At 39.8% G+C, this 18,937-nt stretch overlaps 1 protein-coding gene across 2 annotated transcripts in view; it reads left to right on the top strand.

Annotated features, from left to right (window-relative positions):
- The first annotated feature begins 2,974 nt into the window (after nucleotides 1–2,974).
- Nipbl (NIPBL cohesin loading factor) overlaps nucleotides 2,975–18,937 on the top strand; it is a 159,486-nt gene continuing 143,523 nt past the window's right edge. For both annotated transcript variants that reach the window (XM_021208299.1, XM_029543956.1), the window contains exon 1: nucleotides 2,975–3,390. The gene's annotated coding sequence lies outside the window, so the exon portion shown is untranslated. The remainder of the gene's footprint in view (nucleotides 3,391–18,937) is intronic.

Below are 18,937 nucleotides of genomic sequence, written 5' to 3'. Positions count from 1 at the left end.
ACACACACACACACACACACACACACACACAATTGTATTAGTTTAGATGAAATGCTGAAGCCACGACAAGATTTTGTACCCAACAGCATATCAACTGTCTTTACTGAAGCATGCACAATCACTAGCTCACCAGTAACATTCAGGGAAGTATGCAGGAGGGTAAATAAGTCTGCTTCCGTGGGAAAATGGAACTCCTGAGGAAGATTCTAAGCCACTTGTAAGTTACTTAAATCTGTTCTCAAAATTAATTAATACCAAGCAGATTGACTATACCAAATAATATTTAATTATTTATGCTAATGGGTATAAAATAGCTACTAAAACAGAATCCTTGTCTAAAAATTCTGTAAATGTAAAGCAAAGAAACAGAACTAAATAAAGCCTTCACTGTACAGCTTCCAGCCCACTGCTATATTAAATTTCTAAGACCTACTCTCCAGCTACTAGGAAATAAAATTTCTTACATTTGTACTTTTCCAAAATGCCTTTCAGTAAGGTAAGTAAATCAAGACACATCAACCCCAACGGTGAACAAAATATCAACACTAGGCTCACCCTCATCTTTCACAGAACCTGTATTTCAGAAAACTTAAAAATCCCTGTAGCTTTTGCTTTGACAGCATAATTAAGTAGTAACCGAAGTACCCGCACGTAGTCCTTTATATAAGGCTCACTAACCTCTGAAACATACACCCTCTGAATCACAGTGCCCGGCATGCATTAGGTCACCAATAAATACTTGCTGAATGAACTTTTCCAGTAATGCTGCTGTATTTGAGCGGAGCCAATCAAATCCTTAGACTTCGGTTCAGTCAAAATAGCATGTATGTGCAAGAAGGGGGGCAGACAGGATTAAGAATGCACTTTTGTGAGTCACTAGAGTAATATGAATTAGCCCACTAGGGGCAAGGCCACGTGATCAACAAATGTCCCGGCCTCTGCCATGCCATCTAGAGAAACCTAAAAGCAATCTTCTTTATGAGCTTTCGAATGTCTAGAAGAGAGCTTTCTCCTGACCTCTAATAAACTTACCTCGGCTCCATCTAAACATTTTTCCAGTTTTCACCACCTTTCATAAAAGTTCTGTTAGGAATATATAAACTCATATTAAAGGGGAGAGTTCAGAGATGAGGGAGGAGAGGAGGCATCCAAAGCTCGCGATGCAGAACACCTGCGAAGGAAAGCTAAACTTCATTTCCTGAAGCCCTGAAGGTTACTGGGGAAAGAGCCAGACAAGATAGAAAGCCCGGAGGAAAAAAAATGAGAACGACGCCGCCAACCTGGAAGGGAAAGAAGCGCTGGAGGCACCCAGGTGACGTTGGAGCAAAACCCCGACGTCGAGGGCGCCGCCAAGTCCCAGGGGCACTCTGGGGAAGGGGACGGCAGAAGCATGGCGACGCTTAGTTCTATTTGCACGATTATCAAGTCCGGACCTTTCCCCCCACTCGGAGGACTCCTTGGGCCGAAGTCACCGCCCTGACTTACTCCCTCTGGTCGCGATAGTCATCTAGTGTCAGGAGAGCAGGAATGACAAAATCTTTAACACCTCACCCCCAGTGACTTCTAAAGCAAAATAACCTGTAGGCGAGCTGTCCCATACATCCCTGTATATACAAGCAAACGATTAACGCTGACAACTTAACTTTATTTAAAAAAATAATACGGTTCTTCCTGAGTAAAATCTGCTTACCTACTGGCACTTTTTACCTGAATTAGCCCCCTTACAATTTATACAGAAAAAAAAAGAGAGAAAACTGTGTGGCGATGAAATGCCCTCCTGTTTTACAGTAAGACACTACCATCGGGCACGGTACTGTATTTCGTATTCACATTTTGTACTCCAGCCTTGTTCAGAGCCTCTGAGTTTTCAAACATAAAGAGGAAAACGATGTTCTGAAGTGCGCCGGTCCCCGGGCTCTGGTGCCGGGCGTCCCGATGGCCTGGGCTCCACCCACACCTAGCTCGCAGCACCAGAGCGACCCGCTCCTTGCTCGCACAGCGTCGCCTACAGGCGTTATCCCGAGTACCAGGGAGGCATCAAAACCACCGCCAAAAAAAAAAAAAAAAAAAAAAAAGGCAAGTCCAGCAGCACCCGCGGATTTCCAGAAATTAATGCACCACCGCCACGATCACGATTCCAACTCAGGCAGGCTGGGAGCCTTCACCTCCGAGAGCTGTGTTCTTCGCAGAAAATAACCCAGACAGACATAGGGTCCGGCCGCTCCCGGGACGATCCATCCTTCCATCCATCACGGCTGCGGGAAGAGCGTTAGAAAGGTTGGCATCCAACCGGCCGGCCGCGGGAGCTCGGCTTCCCCCGGGGCCAGATGCCCGCGAGTCAGGGAGAGCAGCGCGGCCTCGGCTGGCCGCCTTCTGGGGGGCCTACGAGAAGAGGGAGATCCCGGTCTCACGCCACCACACCGGATCAGCGCCCGGCTGCTGTCGCTTCGAGGGGACAAAAACAAAAAAAAACAAAACAAAACAAAACAAAAAAAACAACCCAACCAAACAAAAACCAAGCCGGCCGCCCGAGCAACGGCGTAGACGCCGTCTTGCAGGAGCGACCCCACGGGCAGCATCCGCGGCCGTCCGTGGCACAGGACAAGGGCACGGAGCAGAACCGCCGCTGGCTGTTGTCGCCGCCACCGTCGCTGTCGCTGCCTCCGCCGCCTCCGCCGCCGCCGCCGAGCGTCCGGAGTCCGCGGGAGCCCGGCGCGCTGAGGCAGAGCCGCGAGCCCGAGTGGCGGCGGCAGTGGCAGTGGCGGCGGCGGCGGCGGCAGCGACGGCGGCGGAAGTGGAGTAGGGAAGAGGGGGTGGTTGTTAGTGTTTGGCGCCGGCGGAGGGAGTCATTCCTGCAGCTGCACTTCCGGTCGGCATTTTGTTCTGAGAGGGAGAGACGGAACGAGAGAGAGAGACACACACACACACACACACACACATACACACATACACACACATACACACACAGACACACAGACACACACACACTGGGCTCCTTCCCCCCCGGCCGCCCTCCCCTCCCTCCCTCCCTCCCTCCGTCGGTACCGACTCACCCGACACCGGCCAAGCCGCCAGGGAGGGACGCCCCCGCCGCCAGGAGGATTGGTTCCCGGGCCCGCGGCGATGCCCCCCCGGTAGCTCGGGGCCCCCGGCCGGGTGTTTGTGTGAGTGTTTCTATGTGGGAGAAGGAGGAGGAGGACGAAGAAGAAGCCGCGATTTGTCTTCTCGGCTGCTCTCCCCCCGGCTCTACATGTTCCCCGCACTGAGGAGACGGAAGAGGAGCCGTAGCCACCCCCCCTCCCGGCCCGGATTATAGTCTCGCTCGCTCGCTCGCTCTCTCGCCACCGCGGCCTCGGCCTCCGCTTCGGATTCAGACGCCGATTCGCCCAGGTAAATTCCTGCTCTTTTATTTCGGCGGCGGTGGTGGCGGCGGCGGCGGCGGCGGCGGTGGTGGCGCCGGCGCCAGGTCCCTCAGCGTTTCTCCTCCTCGCTCCCCTCCCCGCCGTTTCCTCAGCGGTCTCTTCCACGGGGCGAGTCGAGAGAGGGAGAGAGAGAGAGAGAGGAGAGAGAGAGAGAGGAGAGAGAGTTCGCTCGCTCGCTCTCTCTCGCTCGCTCGCTCTCTCGCTCGCTCCTCTCCGGCGGCAGCCACCCTGGGTGGCGGCGGCGGCGGTGGCGGCGGTGGTGGCGGCGGTGGCGGCGGGGTTCGTAGCCTCTCCCGGGCCGGCTTCGGTGACGGGGAAGCGGGCTCCCTGCCGGGCGGCCGGGGAGGCGTAGGCCCGGCGGAGAGTGCAGGCCGCGGGCCAGCGGAATCTACTTGAGCTCGGGGATTAGGAGAGCTCCGGGGCTGAGCGGAGCGACTGCTGGTCGGTGACAGGCCTCGCCCGGGAGAGGAGCCGTAGCTAGTGAGGAGGCGGAAACAATACAACTATCAGCAAATGTGCCCCGATCGTCCCCCATATTTACAACTTTCCCGGTCCGGGAGTGGGGAACGTCCCAGTGAAACAAACAACCCCCCTTCTTCCCCCTGTGACCCCATGAAGGGAGGAAGTAGTTTCAGTTAGTGAAACAAATGTAAATACTCAGACCCGGCTACAGTGCTAATTCTCTGCCAAACTTGTTTGGACGTTTTGGAAAGTTAATAAAGACTGGTTTCCTTTGTAAAAGGATCAAACCGTCCGCATGTATATTTAATCTAGAAAACCCTAGCGTTGTGCACACTGCACATCCCCGCCCAGGAGCTTTTCTGTTGTTTGACAGTGTGTGTTGCACATGGACTTTTTATGCAAAGACCAAGTAGAAAGAACTTGACAGGTTTAACTCCGACACTTTGTATTTGTATCTGTTATGTAAGGATAATTTTAAATGACTACATGAAACTCTGGATACTTTTTAGCCTAAACGGGTGCAAGAATACAAAGAATTCTAAGTGTTTTGAGCTTATGCCGAGATAAGGATGAGACCTATTTTCTTTCAAAGGATAGAAGTTAAGTTACACTTAGAATCTTTGGGAGGTTTAAAACACACATACATACACACACATAGAAGGTGACATCCTTTCTTGTCAGGGCAGATCTTAGTGAGTCCCAGGATTGTCATTGGCTGTTTGTACCATGATGTTTGACTGTGTAATGAGCGAAGTGTCATTTTAATAGGTCAAATGTATCTCTAAGTGCTGGAGAAAAATATCAGTTCTGTACCTTAACAAGTTCTAGTTTACGAGTAAGTTGGATGTAGGGAGCTTGTTTCCAGCGGCTTTGGCAATGGAAGTTGGTGTAAGACGGAAATACCTTTTTAAAAGTCCTCAGACTTAAAAATTGCACAGAAAAACAAATGTCCCGTTTGATACTTTGTTTCATATTCATTGAGAGAGAACTCATTTGTTAAAAGGAAGCAACACTGCTCCCTTTTAATGGTAGTGGTTAAAATAGCCCTTTAAATATTCTGGGTCTTAAGTTTTTGTCACTGTAGAATAAGTAACTTTTCTGCGGGTTATTTTTGAGTTTAACATGCTGCTTACAAAAAAATTGCTCCACCTTTCCTGCAAACGTATGGATAAATGGTAAAAAGAGTGAAGTTAATATAGCTGTCACGTACTGGGCATGTTTTTAATGCTATAAATCCGTGTAGTAGTCAGTAGCGTGTCCGTGATTTGTATTGGTCGGGGAGCAGTTTGAATTTTAAAAAGCCTGAAGGTCCTGCTGAGCCCCAATCCCGGCCTCCCTCCCTCCCACTAATCTCCCATTCCTGTCTTTGTGCTGCCTGCTCCTGTTAGACTCTGTTTGCTACGGGGCCTCTGGCCTACGGGGGTGAAGGCGGGTGTGTGGCGGGGGGTATGCCAGGAGGGAATGCTGAAGTGAAGAAGACTTCCCGTCTTGAGAAAGCAGTTTGTTGTTTGGGGGGGGGGGGGCATGTAAAAGGCTGGGTAAAGGTGTCATTAAAAAAAAATGTTTTAAAGGCTCTGTGATTATCGTTTCAACTTTTATTTGAACTGCATGTCAAGAGATGAACTTATTTCCATGAAAGATAATGGGAAAAGAGTTCTTGCTTAGTTTTCATAAACAGAAGCAACTTTTATAAGTTACAAGGAGTCTTATGCAAACGTGTGAATCAGCCTAGTAGATATTAGTATATGTGATCAACGTATTTTTTAAGTCTTTGGAATTAGGTTACAGTTAGTCCTCTATTATCTGAGTTCTACATATTTTGTAATTTGTAAGTAATGTTCAGTTAGTGATGCTTTCATAAGATTGTGTAAACAGTTCTTTAAAGTAATTTGAAAATATTTCTGTTTGGCTCAGTTTGATTTAAATAGCTTGTTTTTAAAAGAGAAAACTCAGTCCTTGAACTTTTTGGACAGTTTAGTTGAGAGAACAATTTGTGTTTCATGAAGGATTATGGGTAGTCTATTGCGGTGTCACCTGTATTGGTTGAGATACTCACCAGTGAAAATGTGTTGCTCTTCCTCCCTTTAATCCAGTGAAAAGACACAACCACTAAACATTCCAGTAATTTAATAATTCTAGTTAGTATTGGAGTATTTGGAGAGATATTCTTTTTTTTTTTTTTTTTTTTTTTTTTTTTTTTGGTTTTTTTGTATAGCCCTGGCTGTCCTGGAACTCACTTGGTAGACCAGGCTGGCCTCAATCTCAGAAATTCGCCTGCCTCTGCCTCCCGAGTGCTGGGATTAAAGGCCTGAGCCACCAGGCCCGGCTTGAGATATTCTTAATATACCTAATCTGTCCCTAGTGTGTCTAACTTCAACTCTATGGCTTAGTGTTTTTCTTGAGTGTGGAGTTACCAATAACTTGTATAACTTGGAAAGAAAAATAATCTTAATATAAATAATGAGACTCTAGTAAATCAAAGTTAAAATACATAATAACTTGAGCATTTTTAAGAAGTATAGTGGGATGCTTTCTAAAGCCGTTCACCTGTCTATTTACTAAAGATATTTGAATGTACTTTGAACCTGTGCTAGAAATTATTTTACTGCTGCCTACATTTAGGAAGAAAAGGAGTGGCGTATTTGAAAAAAAAGATTGAGGTTTTTCAGTAGAGATGAAAAGTGAGGATTTTTACTATGGTAGTAAACAACTTGGGTTTTGCATAGTGATTGTTATTAAAATTTTAAAATTTGAGCAGAATTATACCAGTTGATGAGTGAAAGTTTCTTTATTTCAATAAGACTACTGAAGTAAAAAATGCACTTTAAAGCCTTCCTATTAATTTCATATTTAATTATCTATACTAATCTATCATCAGACAATCATAAAAACATCCGACATGTCTGTATTAGATTTTGACATAGCCTATTCTATTCACTTTTTCAGTATAAGACATAATAAAATTAACAACGTTGTGTTTTCGTGTTAATTTAACTCTATTGCTATTAAGTAAAGCATCATTTGAAAGTATTAGTAAAATTTTAATATTTCACTTTTATATTGACTCATTGGGAGATCTAGGGTAAATTCCTTTGAGAGAAATGTATTTTAATTCTGTTTATCAAGGTACTGACTAGGTACTTTTATAGAATCCTTATAATAAAATTTTAACCTTGAAGATGCTTATTTTAATGTTCTAATCATACTCTTTGCTTTGATGGTAAATTTATGCTCTTCAAAACTTTAGAGATTTTTTTGTTTTGTTTTGTTTTTTGAGGCAGGGGTTTCTCTGTGTAGCCCTGGCTGTCCTGGAACTCACTCTGTAGTAGAGATCATTTTAAAATTCATTATTTTCAATAATTGTCTTTTATAATAATATTTTATGGTTTTAGAGTTTTCAATCTTCCTGAATCCATTTATAAATAGTATTATGTTTATATGAGAGAAAAAAACGGGCTGATTTTTTTTTAAAATAGAAAACTTTACACTCAGAGATCAAGTGATATATATATATATATATATGTGTGTGTGTGTGTGTGTGTGTATTTATATATATATATATATACATACATATATATGTGTGTGTGTGTATGTATATATGTATAGTGAGTAAGTTAAAGGGATTTCCTGATAGTTAATACTTTTCTTTGTATCAGATTATGTTTCTTTAAGAAATGTCTGCCCTCTTAGTGGTAATACTATACCTTACTTTTTTTTTATTTTAAAAAAAACTCTTAAAAGAGATGGTACCTGTCCCACCCCCACCCCCGCATGGTTATATTTTTCTGGTGAGAGCTTTGTAGTTTGATATACATTGGTGTGTGTTCAAATTACTGGTTTTATTTTCCTGTGTACCTATTAAGGATTATAAGTGACTATATTTGTTGTAAATGATATGTAATATTTTCTGAGTTATTTACTTTTTCTTTTTAAAAGTGACTTTAGTGGAGTTTTAGTGTTTCTATTTGATTTTTTACAGCAACTTCAAAAAAACCCATTTCTGTCCAATTAAGGCCATTATTCTAATTTTAAAGGGTATTTTGTATGATTAGAATATTTTTCCCAAGTAAGTTAATAAAAGTGATTTTTTAGATATTTGTAGTATATGCAACTTTGTTTTTGTAGAAACCTAGAGTTAATTTTAATGAATTATCATTTTTAAGGCCCAAAGTGGTATTTAATACTAAGAAAGGTTATTTAATAATAAGAGTATTGCCAACTAAGATTTTCTCCATTTAAGATTTTGATTGCCTGTTATTTGCCAGGATTGTGTTAAGTATGTCCCCCATAATATTATTTAATTCTAGAAAGTACATGAAGTAGAAACAGTTATCCACAATTTACAGATAAAGAAACTGAGGATAGGAATATGTAGAAAATTCATCATAGTTATATAGTACATGAATAATTAATTAGCCTGGTACACATTTGTTTTTAAAAACTCAAGGTTCTATATCTAGTTTTGTCAAATTCATGCAGTCCTCTGATTTCTCAATTGGCGCAACATTCAAAGCTATATTATCAAAGTAATTATGTATGTCATGCTGGGAAGATAGAATTTATGTCCTATACATATGCTATTTTTGAAATCAAATTTTAACTAGCCTTTTAATTTTGTTAAGTGGTCTGCATGTTTTTACTTCTCTTAAGTGTGTGTGTGTGTGTGTGTGTGTGTGTGTGTGTGTGTGTGTTTGCAATTGCCATAGTATCTGTTTTCAGAAAGGAAAAAAATAACTTCAGTTATTTCATTCTAAAAATGAGAATGACCAACTAACTGTAGTATGAAAGATAAATATATAAATTAGTGACTAAATTTTTTTTAATACCAGCATTTATGTAGTTGTCAAATGTTGATCCTTTCAGAATCATCCACTTGATTGAGTACTTGTTCAAGAGCTGTTGCCATTACGTAACTTTATGGAAATTTTGTTTTGTTTTAGGCAGGGTCTCGTTATTTAGCTGGGTACTCACAGTGGTCTCTGTCTCTAAGTGCTGGGACTAAAGATGTGCATCACCATGGCCGGCAGGGTCCAGCAAAGCATTTGAAATAGCAACATTTCTCCTCCCCCCTTCTTCTTTACCCTGTTTTCTTTCTCATTTTCCTTTTCAAGACTGTTTCATTGTATAGGTGTGCCTGAAACTCCCTGTGTTGACCAAGCTGATCCTCCTGCCTCTGCCTCCCCAGGGTTGGAATAAAGGCCTGCACCACCACACCCAGCCTTGAAATAGTCCATTTAAAATAAAGCCCATCATGGTGAATTTTTATTTTCAAAAGGTGGATTTGAATTAAATATAGGAATAACACTAGAATTTAATCTTTTTCAATGAGGTGTTACACCTTTTGATTTGTAATACTTCGTTGTTTTGTTCTGGGTTTTGTTGAGTGGTTGTGTGTGTTGACAGGAGGCATGGTCTCACTGTGTACTCTTGGCAGGCCCAGAATGAACTAAGTAGACCAGGCTAGCCTGGATCCTCTTGTCTTTCTCCTGAGTGCTGGATTCATAGGTTTGCTCCACCACACCTGGTAGTATGTAGTAGTATTGAATGGATTTCTTGTGCCAGAAACACTTCTGGAGTCTTTACAATTAATTTTCTCAATTCCTTGAGGTTGACATATTGTAAAACAAACTTATGGGAGATTAAGTAACTAGTTCAAGGTTGCACAGCGAAGTATGAAAAGTAGAAAAAGTACCACAGTGCTGGTACTTTGTCCTCAGTACTCTATCACCTATATTGTGGACCATGAGTTCCATGATTTTACACCTGTCCAGTTACTCAGAGAAGCTGTAGTGTTCTTGTTTTACAGACATGGAAGCAGAAACTTATGTTTAAAAACTTGTTCTGGGTAGTAAATCTAGTGAGTGTTAAGAGAATTCCAACTCAAATATCCGATCCTAAAATACCTCAGCTCTTTGCATTCTTCCATCTTGCCTCTTCAGAGTTTATAATTTTTTTCATGTGTATAGGTGTTTTGCCTGCATGTGTATATGTGCATCATGAGCATTCCTGGTTCCCACAGAAGAAGGTTTTGGATTCCCTGGAACTGAAAACAGCCTTTTGTGGGCTGCTATGTCAGTGCTGGGAATCAAACATGGGTTCTGTAGAAGAGCAGCATGTGCTCTTAATCATTGAGCCATCTCTCCAGCCTGAAATTTTATACTGGAATTTTTCATGGAAAGTGTAGGCTTGGTTACAAAGTAGAGTATTTTTTTTTCTTGTAAAGTTTGTCAAGAGAGCCTTAAAATAATTTGTGTGTATAGTGTTTGGGATCTGATCCAGGGCCCCATCAGTATCACTGAGCTATATCCCCAGCCTCCTCAAAAGAGAAGAGTTATGTTTTGATAAGCTATAGCTTACTTGTTACTAGATTATAGTCTTAGATAATGCTTTGTTACTATATATCATGCATACTTGTATATATACATATGTATTTAAATAGGATAATGATTTTAAATATATAAGCCATATATTTAAAATATATGTATAAAATAGCTCTTAAAAATGTCAGAGCTATTTTATTTTCATGACTTTATTGCAGTGTTTAATTACTTTATGAAAATACCAAGCATCAGGATTTTTGCCCTGGATGCACTAAATTTTTAAAAATAGTTATGTAGGTAAATTGAGTTGGCCATCTAACTTGTGTCAAACATATCACTTAACATCGATACATTAAATTCTAAAGTTATCCTTTATTTATATTTGTCTTTTATCAGAAAGAAAGCATCTGGGACATGCAGAAGTTAATTTATTAAAACTTTTTATTTAGTTTTACTTAACTGAAGTAATACAAAGGCATTTCAAAATTTGAAATAGTAGATTCATTTTTGATATTTAGCTTATTTGTCTTCTCCAGTCCTGAGAATCATGCTGTCTTAAATAGTTGAAATGCATACTTGTTGATATGTGATGATTTTTAAAAATTCATATTGTTCTAGATACTTTAGCAAATTTCTAAATTATTATTAAAAGTAAGAGCATGATTTACATTAAAACTTAAGCTTTATGGTTGGTATTTATGGTATTTGTTATTTTCCTAACAAAGAATGCTCTTGAAATTAATCCTAACAACGAAATATATCACTGTGTTAGCCAACACTGCTCCTTGGAAACCCTTTAAGAATTATAAAGCGGGGTTCCTTAAACTTTTTACACTCATGATCCTTTTTTTGCTCAAGAAATTATTATGTGGCCTTGGGATATGTAGGTGTATAAATCAAGCATTTACTGGTAATAAATTGTAAACATTGGGGCTGCAGAGATGTCTCAGAGGTTAAGAGCTTTAGCTGCTCCTCCAGAGACCCTGAATTGGATTCCCAGCACCCACATGGCAGCCAACAGTCATCTATAACTCTAGTCCCAGGAGATCCAATATCCTTTGTTAACTTATGTGGGCACGGCAAGCATGTGGTACACAGACATAAATGCAGCAAATGCCTTCATATATAAAATAAAAATAAATAATTAAGAATAAATTATAAAGATTTATTTTAAAACAATTCTTTGGCATACATACTATTTTTCCACTCATTAAAGACTAAAGCAAATTTGTATGCTAATGTGATAATTATGCTTGATGTTTGTTTGTTTGTTTGTTACAGAAAAGATTAAATCTTAGCTGTATATTTGATACTACAAGATGTAATATTTTCAGGCTTGTATTTTTTGTTTTGTTTTTGTTTTAAAGACAAGGTCTTATTGTGTAACCCTGGTTGACCGGAATTCTCTGTGTTAACCATACTGGCCTCAAACTCAAATAGATTTCCTTGCCTCTGCCTCCTTAGTGCTGGTATATCATCACTTTTTTTTTTTTTTTAGAGTGAATCACTGTTTGGATTCTATAATCGTACATGGCAAGAGCACCACTTCACATAAATATGTGGTACAGAATGGCAGAGATACCTTAGGGTCAGTCGTTGGAAATTGTTCCCAGTCCCAAGCCAAAATGCATACAGTGACTAGTTAACAAAACAGGTGGCAATTTAAATAGTAATTTTTAAAATGTAACATTCTAATTATGTTAGACTGAAATCAAAGATAATTTAATACTTACGAACTGAGGAGTGTGTCATGAAAATATTAGAAGTTTTTGTTTTCCATGAACAAGCTATTATGTTTCTATACCACAGAAAACTTTGATGTGTACTCCCAACTTTGCAGTTTATAGAGTATGTTACTCTGGAACTGTGGGAGAGGCGTGTTGAGTTGAGAATCAAGGCTGCAATGAAGTGGAGTGCAGCAGCACGGGTGAGCACTGGAGGAAGCACCTCGGATGTCATCTACGTGCGGCTTCAAATTCATTCTTGGTTATTATATGTACAGAAACCTTTTATTATTGCTAAATTTTCATAACACCAACATGACTCCTAGAGTCCCAAAAGAACCACAGTTAAAAGAGCTACTAGAAACATTCTTTTACATGTCTTCTATCTAATGGTATTATGATTTGCCAATTTCAGCTAAAGAAATTGATAATCTGGGATAGGCTTTATATGAAGTTTAGTTTTTCTTTGGTAATGGCCAAATTGAAATTTGAAATGGGTTACATTAGGCATACCTCATTATAACAAGTAGTTCTGTTCTTTTTTTGAAAATTATTTTATTAGATATTTTCTTCATTTACATTTCAAATGCTATCCCAAAAGTCCCCTATACCTTCCCCCTGCCTTTTTTTTTTTAAAGTGATACAAAGGACATTTTCTCCAAGGTTGTTCTTATGCTTTAGAAGATAACTCTTGAGACTGAAAGTTGAAATATAGTAAGCCTAAAAGCTACTACTATTTCTTCTTGAGAAAAGAACTAGGATTGTAGTATTCCACAGCCTTGCTCAGGTTATCCTGAAAGCCATACATGACATATTTTCCTTAACTCTGCTAATACATTTATTCTCTGCCTTCGTGAAATTTTCACATAGCATGTAGAATATAGGTACAGAAAAGTTCAAAATATTGGTGATAGAAAATCCTTGACATTATTTATGGAAATGCTTGTCCAATGTTCCCACTTGTCTATACATGTTTTGCTTTTCAAAATATTACATCAGTGGGTGCTTCTTGTGAGAAGTAAAAGCATTTTATGAATACTTCTTGATCATTTGTTAACATTTTATAGCATTTGTATAGTTTATAGCGTACCTGCAGAGAAAATAATTTGTTTCTATGTCCATTCACCCAATGCTGTACGGCCTTCCTGCTTTAGGCACTTGGTAAAGCTTTGTTGAATTGTTTAGTTGAAATTGAGCTGTATCTTTCCTTCCACATCCCCCTTCTTCCTGTTCTCTTTCCCTTTAATCACTAAGCTACCGAGATAGAGTTCTTGCCATGTACAGTTGTTGTTGTTGTTTTGTTGTTGTTGTTGTTTTGTTGTTGTTGTTGTTGTTGTTGTTGTTGTTGTTGTTGTTCTTCTTCTTCTTCTTCTTCTTCTTCTTCTTCTTCTTCTTCTTCTTCTTCTTCTTCTTCTTCTTCTTCTTCTTCTTCTTCGGTTTTTCGAGACAGGGTTTCTCTGTATAGCCCTGGCTGTCCTGGAACTCACTTTGTAGACCAGGCTGGCCTCGAACTCAAATCCGCTTGCCTCTGCCTCCTGAGTGCTGGGATTAAAGGCGTGTGGTACCACGCCCGGGGAAGACCAAAGACCTGCTTCTACAGCTACGTGTAGCAATGGCAAGCTCAGGAAGTTTCAGCATACTGTGTTCTTGGCTTCAGGTCTTGCGTCTGGGATAAGAGCTTTTTTATTTACATGCATCCCTAGTACTACATGCATAATAAAACTTGCATATAAAAATAATCAAATAAAAATTACAGATTTTTTTTTCAGTTGTAAGGACTGTGTAGTACAAAAACCATTTTTCCCCTTGTTGGTTCTGGTCCTTTGGACCATGTAGTTGGGAATCACATAGTAGAGTTTATTAAAATAAAGTAGTTATCTCATTATTTCATTTTAATTGTAACATGGCTTTAAAGCTTTTCTAAGGCGCACACCTTTAATCTTAGCACTTGGGAAGCAAAGGCAGGTGGATTTCTGAGTTCGAGGACAGCCAGGGCTACACAGAGAAAACCTGTCTTGAAAGACCAAAAAAAAAAAAAGTTTTCTTTGCTAACCTTAACTATTATATATAAGGGAAATTAGGTTTTAATGAGAAATGTATCACTACATATTGTGATATATATATATATATATATATATATATATATATCGAGATCATTTTTGTCATAAAAGTCACTCTTGGATTCATTCAGTCTTGTTACCTACCACCACTGTAGACAGAGGAGTACCATTTTTCTGAAAAGTATTCTGTATCTCTTTGTAAACAGTTTCCTAACTCTATCCCAGCCCTTAGCAATAGTCTGACTTTGTTTTTATAGCATTGACCTTTTCTAGAGTATCATATAAATGGAATCAGGGTGTATGAGACATTTGCATGTCTTATTTCTTTCACTTAGAAAGCTTTTGGGATACATGCATGTCATTTATATATCAATAGTTTGTTGGTGACTAAATGGTGAAGTTACGTTGAATGTACTCTTTGATGGTTTACTTGTGAAAAAGTATTATCAAAGTAATACTTTAAACAGTGTGGATATTGTTCTCAGAGCTTAGCGGTAGCTTTATTATTGAATATTGTACTTGTCCATTACCTCCTCAAATCCAGTATAATTGGCATTATTAAATGCCTTTTATTTATATTAGTGCATGCTGTTAGATTAAATGCCTTACCAAGTAGGTGAAGTAGACATTACTCTTCTCATATAGGGAAAATAATTATCATCATGTAGTTTAAACCTTTAGCATGTAGGCTCTGAGGGATGGCCTGGTAATTAAGTAAAACTGAATTTACTTTTTTGTTTGATTTTATTGATTTTTTTGTTTGATTTTTATTTTATGTATTTATTTTGTGTTGGCTTGCATGCTTCTGTACCAAGTGGAATCCAGAAGAGGGATTCCTTGGAACTGAAATTACAGAAAGCTGTGACCTACCATCTAGGTGCTGGAAATTGAAACCAGGTCCTTTATAAGAGCAGCACTGGCTCTTAACCCCTGAGCCATCTAGATCTCCAGCTATTTGGTTGGTTTTGAGACAGGGTTGTTTCTGGCTGACACAGTATCTGACCTATGCCAACCTCAAACTCGAAGCAGTCCTCCTTTCTCATCTCCCAAGTGCTAGGATTGCAGGCATTGCACCCCACACCTGATCATTTAGATGTTAAGTTGAACAATTATAAATGCATACTAAAAATAAAGCATATGTTACAGCGAGAACATTTATTGTCTCCTGTAAAGATTAAAGTTGGAGAAACAGTGCTGTTGACTTTAAAAAATGGAGGCAGATAATGATACAAGCTGTTTTCTGCTTATTTCATTTGACCTCCCCACCCCAACTTGGTTTTGAAATAGCTTCCTCTTTGGGGTTTGGGAATCATCTTGTTACTTCTCTGTGTCTTTCCCCTCTCATAAAAAAAAAAAAAATCTATTTTTACATGTGTGTGGATCTGTACATGTGCATGCAGTTTTCACAGAGGCCAGAAGAGGAGCTGGAGGCACAGGCAGTTGTGAGTCATCAGACCTGGATGCTGGGAACCAAACTCAGGTTCTTTACAGAAAAAGCAGTTGCGTGTAGTTTCTGACACTCCACCCCACCCCTACCCTCACCAGTTTCTCTCTCTTTCACTGTGTGTGTGTGCGCGTGCGTGCACACACAGGGGAGAGAGAGAGAGAGAGAGAGAGAGAGAGAGAGAGAGAGAGAGAGAGAGAGAGAGAGACACAAACACACTGATCTTGCACACAGACCCCCCACCCCCCCCCCCCCAGTAGATGGATTTAGCCTCTCTGCAGAGTGCTTTTGGAGTCTGCCTAAAGAGTTCTTTCTTAGGACTGAGAAGACGGCTCAGTCACACTATCTACATACTGATTACTCACAAAGTTATTTCTTGATTCTGGTCATTCTGACTGGGGTGAAATATAACCTCAAAGTAAGTTTTAACTTCTATTTCTCTAATGGCTAATGATGTAGAATAATTTCAAGTGCTTATTAGCAATTCATATTTCTTTTCTGGAGTCTCTTTTCAGATCTGTAGTCCATTTTTTATTATTTTGTTCCAATATGCTTTTTTAAAAGACATATTGGTAGACTCCAGGCTAAAATGATCTACATAATCTGTCTGTGCGTATTAAGAGTTAGAAGGTATTGGCGGGGAAAGAGGAAGTATTTCTTATAGCTTTAAATCTTATCTGACTACTCATGGTTCCTAGTGTATGTCAGTGTTCATTGTACTGCCTTCTGTCCTCAGATGTAAGAGTCTCAATACGGGAATTTAAAATGGCTCAATTATAAACTCATGGCTGTGCTAGGATGAACTTCAGTGCCTGGATTTCTAATATGCTGACTAGAAGTTGAGCTGTGTTGTTGCCTGTAGTAATTATAGGCTTTAAAATAATCTAAATATTTTTATCTAAAGATATTTACATATTTTTAATAGAATAGTAGTTCAGCAACTCTCCATTCCCTTTGTTTTCTTTCTTTTTTTTTTTTTTTTTTAAGATTTATTTATTATTGTATGTAACTACGCTGTAGCTGTCTTCAGACACACCAGAAGAGGGTGTCAGAGCTCATTTCGGATGGTTGTGAGCTACCATGTGGTTGCTGGGATTTGAACTCAGGACCTTCTGGAGAGCAGTCAGTGCTCTTAATTGCTGAGCCATCTCTCCAGCCCCCCCATTAGTTTTCTTAAAAGCCAGAACTGCTTATAAAATTCTGGTATTTTAGATAAGGCTAAATCATAAGTTTGGTGCTTAAACTTTTTTAAGAATATTAAAGTTGAAGATTTAGCAAGGTCCTTGTTTTTCATTTTAGAAGAAACTTGAGAATTCCTTATGATATTTGGAAAATGTGAAATTTTATGATTAGAATTTTATTTTTCTTAATAGATTATTCAATAACAATAGTTATATAAGTACATATAACTTTAAGCTTTAAGCTCTGTGCTGCTAGCCACCACCCAGGAACCACCCCAGATCCGTGGATGAAATACACATGCTAACTTATTTTTAATGTGCTTCTTAGCTCAATGGCCAGGCACATGTGGCTAACATGTCCATACCTTCACTCCCAGCTCAACACCTCTAAATCTGCCCTCAATTCCTTCTCCTTGCTCAGCACCCTAAATCTGCCCTCAGCTTAGTTGCCTTTCTGATCTCCTGCCTGCTACCCCATGCTCCATTGGAAGGAGCCAGTGGAGATCTCACTTCATCCAAGCTCTCACATGCCTGGTGGTTCTCTCTCCCTGTGAAGCATGGCCAATCCTCTTTCCCCTCTTGCATCTACTAGCCTGCCTGTAGGAACCTGGAAGTCCTGCCTCTTCCGCTCAGCCATTGACCATTAGCATCTTTATTTGATCGATCAAGAACCAAATTGGGGAAAAAGACCTTCAGTGTTCACATGCAAATTCCCTATCAAGAGCATCAGAACCATTCCCTACAACAGTCATTGGAAATGGCAAAATAAAAGCCTTCAGCCTGCCTACCTACCAAGACATTACAGTCTAATGAAGCTTGTAGATGGGTAAATGATCATTTTGTAGGTGCTGGAGTGTTGTGATCAAGATGAATAGGGAGAATATGGGTTCAGGGGAGGAGAGTGTTAAAAACCTAATTCACATGAGTGTGGTAGGAAAAAGCCAGGAAAGCCTTTCTAGGAGAGATGATATGTAAACCATAGACTTTAGTTAGACTTGTGAGCCTGGAGCAATAGTTGGATTTTTGGAAACTGTGGATGACACCAGCTTAAAAATGTCGTGCCAAAAATATTTAACCAGAGAAAGGGCAAGATCGTGAAAATGTATATACCTGGGGCCAGAGGGATAACTCATGGAGTAAAGTGCTTGCTGTGCTAGCATGAGGACCCAAGTCCACATTCCCAGCATAGACTCTAAAGCCAGCAGCAATGGAATGTATTTATTACCTCAGCACCGACAGGGCAGGAACAGGTGGATCCTGACCTGGAAGTTCACTGACCAACCAGTTTAGCTGAATCAACAAGCTCCAGCCAGGTATTTGAGAAACCCTGCCTTAAAACCTAAGGTGGATGGCGATAAAGGAACCTCAAGTCTCCACGTGTGTATGCATGGGTGAAGTGCCCTGCATATACCACATGTTCATATATGTTGCTATGAATAGTATATTTTGTTTGCATTAAAGTAACAGGGTATTGGGAAATTATTTGGTCACCAATTATAGTTGTTACTCTTTAAATCTTGGTTAGCAGTGAGTAGGATGTCATGGAGGCCAGTAAGTTAATGAGGTGTTCAGTTAAGGTACTTACAATGTACAAGCATGAAGGTATGCAGTGATTATACCTTCAGTGGGTAATGGACATCTTAGCTTCCACGTTTAATACACAGGGACATTGGAGTTTGAGATACAAGTTCAGTCAGTTTTGGCTGTCTGAATAAAAACTATAGTTTATCAAAGGGTACGTTACTTTACACATTTTGGAGGGAATGGATTTTGAAAAATTTAGTGGCTTGGCCAAATGTGGGTACAAATGATTATTTGAAAATTATTTTGAAGGGTGACCTAGAAGATCTTAACCAGTCTTCATATAATGTTAAAAGTTTTTTTTGTTTTTTTAACGTTAGGGTGTGTGTGTGTTTGTGTATTAACAATCTAGTATGGTTTAAATTACAAAAAGATAACGGTACTATATTTTTATAATGCTTAATTTCCCAATATATTGAGTATATTGCCATGCACTTAGTATGGAACACACTTTTAGGCATTCTTGGTATATTTGTCTACCGAGCATAATTTTAAAACTGGCCCTTCCGTTTTTTACTAAATCATACATTATAATGAGAACTGTTACTTACTTCTTAAGGGGTGTCTTAATCACTGTTCTATTGCTGTGAAGAGACTGTGACCAAGGCAACTCTTATGAAATAAAGCATTTAATTGGGGGCTTGCTTACAGTTTCAGAGGCTTAGTCCATTATCATCGTGGTGGGGAGCATGGCAGCAGGCAGGTGCATTAGCTAAGAACTACCTCCTGATCCATGGGGGGGT

This window comes from Mus pahari, chromosome 11, assembly GCF_900095145.1.
Source record: "Mus pahari chromosome 11, PAHARI_EIJ_v1.1, whole genome shotgun sequence".
NCBI classification, from domain to species: Eukaryota; Metazoa; Chordata; class Mammalia; order Rodentia; family Muridae; genus Mus; species Mus pahari.
This window is presented reverse-complemented; position numbering and strand designations above follow the sequence as displayed.